At 37.1% G+C, this 4415-nt stretch overlaps 1 long non-coding RNA gene across 1 annotated transcript; it reads right to left on the bottom strand.

The window, feature by feature from the left end:
* Nucleotides 1-3424: 3424 nt before the first annotated feature.
* LOC126614511 (uncharacterized) lies at nt 3425-3993 on the bottom strand. The gene is made up of 2 exons (XR_007620407.1): nt 3809-3993; nt 3425-3652 (listed from the first exon to the last, which is right to left on the bottom strand). It is a non-coding gene; the product is annotated as an uncharacterized LOC126614511 (long non-coding RNA).
* Nucleotides 3994-4415: the final 422 nt, after the last annotated feature.

The following is a 4415-nucleotide window of genomic DNA, read 5'->3' as shown; positions in this document are numbered from 1 at the left end:
CTAGGATCATTACATCTGGAATTGTTTGCCTTAATATATTAGAGTTGCATGCTTGGTATTTAGACTAAAGTGAATACACAAATTCAATACACATCTTATTTCCTAGCCAGCTATAAACTTACAATTCAACACTCCCTTTTAAGTCTAAAGTTGACTTCACTCCAAGCATACTCTTGAGAAACTAAATCGATCCTTTGCAAGAGACTTTGTGAAGATGTCTGCCAATTGCTCGTTTGTGGGACAATATACTAAATCAATAATGCCTTCCTGCAATGCATTTTTGATAAAATGATATCTCATGTCTATGTGTTTAGTCTTTTGATGGAACACAAAGTTCTTACAAAGTTCTTGGTAATGGCAATGGTAGATGTGTTATCACAGTGAAGAGAGGTTGCATCAATCTGTAACTTATCAAAGTCCTCTAGAACAAACCTCAACCATATTGCCTGATCTGTATCTTCAGATGCACTCATGTATTCTGCCTCTGCAGTCAATAGTACAACACAACTTTGCTTAACTGAAGCCCAAGAGAAGACTCCACTACCAATAGAGAAGGCATATTCTGATGTACTCTTGTTGTCCTCCAAAGAACCACCCCAATCACTGTCACAATAGCCAACTAAGCAAGTTTTTTTTCCTTTCACATACTCCAACCCATAATCTAGAGTCCCCTTGATGTATATAAGCACCCTCTTTGAAGTTCCATAGTGTCTATTAGTAGGGGTGGTTCGGTATGGGATCCCATACCGAAACCCTTGTCCCGATTCCCAAACCAAAAATTTCGGGAATCCCAATTTCAATACCGATCCCAAACCAAATTTTCGGGAATCCCGAAATAGTTTTGGGATTTCGGGACAAATCGGGAATCCCGAAATGATTTTGGGCTTTTGGGCTTTTGGACTAAAATATTATGTTTTTGGGCTAAAATTGAACCTTTTAACACTTTTGGGTTGCAATCTGCTAAGAAGCCCGTTGCAATATGTGCCAATTGCAAAACTATGTCAATTTAAATGTAGATGCTACAATTGCAAGACTCTGCCAATCTGGATTCAAATGTAGATGCTACAATTGCAAGACTCTGTCGATTTAAATCATTCATACAGAAATATGTGCAACTATTGAAGCCTTCATTTTCTATGGACTCTATCGATCTAAATATATATTTAAAAATTAAATAATATATATTTTTTTTTCGGTTCGGTTTGGGAATACCGAAATCCCAAAAACTTGAGACCGATTCCCGTACGAAATTTCGGGATCGGTTCGGTATTGGGTACCGAAATTTTCAGGAATTTCGGTTTGGGATTTTTTCGGTTTGGTTTCGGAAATTTTTCGGTTTGGTTTGGGATTTTTGGGATATTTTTCCAGCCCTATCTATTAGTAGGGCAGTGCATAAACCTATCTAATAGACTTAATGCATACATAATATTCAGGCCTTGTGGTAGTGAGGTATAATAGACTTCATACAATGCTTTTATACATTTCTTCACTTGCAAGTCCACTTCCATCATCTTTGGTTAGCTTCTTAGTTGCTACAAGAGGAGTGTTTACAAAGTTTCCTTCACTCAGTCCAAACTTGCATATTTTTTCCGATGGATGAAAATACTTGAGTTAGTTTGAATTACCCCCATCTTAAGAAAGTAATGAAGGAGACCCAAGTTTGTTATTTCATATTTCTTCTTCATGTCCTCCTTAAACTCTTCATGTCCTCCTTGTCTTTATGTACAATGTTGGTTCACTCAAGCACTTTTCAAACCCACATTGTGAGAAATAAGTGTCTGTTTCTCCATACTAGGCTCTTCGTGCCTATTTTAAACCATAAAGAGCTTTCCAATTTGTAGACTTTGTCTTCCTTCCCTTTCATGACAAAACCTTCAGGCTGCTCAACATAGACTTCTTCTTGTAACACTTCATTCAAGAATGTTGATTTTACATCTAACCGGTACAATTTCCAGCTCTTTTGTGCAGCCAAGGCAATTAGAGTCCTGATAGTATCCAACCTAGCAACTAGAGCATAGGTCGTAATCCAATCTGGGCTTTTGTGCATAGCCATTTGTAACCAACCTTGCCTTATTTTTCAGAATTGAACCATCAAGATTTAGCTTTGTTTTGAAGACCCATTTAACCCCTATGACATGTTTTTCAGTTGGCCTATCAACTAGCTTCTAGGTACCATTTTTCTCAATCATAAACAATTCATCCTTCATTGCCTTTATCCAAGACTCATCTTGCATAGCATCTTCATATTTCTCTGGATCCATGATGCAAAGATTGCATTGTGCTAGTACTTCATCTACTTTCCTCCATTTCAATGAGGTATTATCAAATGATTGGGTGAGACTCTCGTTCTAACTTGTTTTACTAAAGGATTCACCTCAGGAGAGAACTTTAGATTGAATACCAGAGTCATCAATATTGAGATTTCTTCCAAGTGTAGTTGATGCAAGTGATAACACTACACCTCCATTGTTTTCAATGCTTGAACTGTTATAAACAAATCTTCCAACAGTGAGGGAAGATTGTTCTGCATTTTCTTTCGAATTCCAACCAGTTTCTTCATAAAAAACAATGTCTCTTGACAAGACAAGTTTCTTCGATATTGGATCAAATACTCTATACCCCCTTTTCACAAGTTGCATATCCCACAAATACTCTTTTGAAACTTTTAGGCTCAAGTTTATGTCTAAGTTCAGTTGGAACATGTACATTGCATAGTGCACCAAATATTCTTAAGTGAGTAATACTTGGTTTTCTTCGAGAGTGGGCTTCAAAAGGTGTAATGTTATCCAAAGCCTTTGTAGGATATCTATTTAGGGTGCGTTTGTTGCACCAGACTGTCTTAGACTGGACTAGCTTCAGGGACTAAGCTGGATTGGCTTAGCCTGGACTAAGCAGTACTAGAATTGTGAAGTGTTTGGTGCAGTGCCGGACTAGCTAGGACTAAATTTTTATTTTTTATTTTTTTATATTTAATTATGAAAACTTCCACTTTCTTGTCTAATTTTTTTTTTAAGATATAAAAGATGCTTTATTGAAAATATTATTCATCTCATAAACAAAATGGGGAAAGGATTTTGCTTTACATGAAAGTCTACAAATATTTTTCACCATCAGCTATCAATACATTTACAAGTTGCGACTACTTGTGCTTAAACTTGAGTTCCTTCACATATTCTTCAATGCCCTTCAACTACGTACATCTAACTACATCATTGGAATTTAAATCAATTCTAAGAAATCATACACGAGCAATTGTACCTCTCATAGAGCTATAGAACAATGTCCCTGCAAAATTCAGTGATTCATGAGATGCAGGTGATACTAAATGCAATCAAATACATGCAAGACTGACAAGTTCAACCAATTTGCTTAATCCAAAATCTCTAAACACAAAATACCCAATCGATTGAGCAAACACTATGAATAACAACAAAAAACACAGGGATAATAATTTCCACTGAAAGATTCTTGCACCATCTCAAAAACCTAGAAATCAAAAGCTTCAGATAATAAAAATTTACATTCACTTCCTCATGCTTTGAATTGACGAAAACATGGAAACCCACCAAGAATCCCTTCAGACTTCCAATGCCAAAACCAATGATTCCAAAACAATTGAAACTCCCATTTTTTTCTCTGCTGCTTCAAGAATCTGCAGACAAAAAAAAAGAACAATAATTGAATTTTAATATCCAATAAGATTTATCCAAACTAACATAAATTTATCAAACCCATTAACGAGATTTATCCAAATTAACAAAATTTAACCCAAATTAACATAAATTCATCAAACCCCATTAACACAAACCTAATTAATAGGCTGTTGGGGTTGGAGAATCGGTCGGTGCGGGGGGCCTTTGGATGCGAACGCAGTGCTTATCCACCCACTCGAGGAGGCCTTTGGTGGCGAACGCAGAGTACGCAGTTGGAAACTGACAATGGAGCAGAAGAAGAGAGGGCGATGGTGCGACGAGGAAGAAGATGAAAGGGCGATGGTGCGACGAGGAAGAAGATGAAAGGGCGAAAGGGCGAAAGGTGCGAAGGAGAAGGGAGAGGGCGGGACTAGCAGTCCGTTCGTTCTGGGGGTTCTTCGCCAAGACATTCCAGCGAAGGTTTTAGTCAACGCGAGTCCCGGTTAATTCCATTAAACGTAGTCCTGGTTGCTATCAAACACGGGACTGGACTAACTGTTAGTCTAGTCTAGTCCAGTGAGGGCTAGTGAAGGGAAACAAACACACCCTTAGTATATACAATGATGTATGATAAGCTCATATTTATATATATTTTACATCAAATTCACTTGTCTTGTCTTAGTTAGTTCCTTATATTTTTGAGCTATTTACTTTGTTTTTGTGTTTAGTAGGATTTGTCAAGCAAAGAAAAGAAAAATAGCACAAATTGGATATTAAGTGACA

The sequence above is a fragment of the Malus sylvestris genome, chromosome 3, assembly GCF_916048215.2.
Source record: "Malus sylvestris chromosome 3, drMalSylv7.2, whole genome shotgun sequence".
Classification (NCBI taxonomy): Eukaryota; Viridiplantae; Streptophyta; class Magnoliopsida; order Rosales; family Rosaceae; genus Malus; species Malus sylvestris.
Note: the sequence above shows the minus strand (reverse complement) of the source record. Positions and strands in the feature narration are given on the sequence as shown.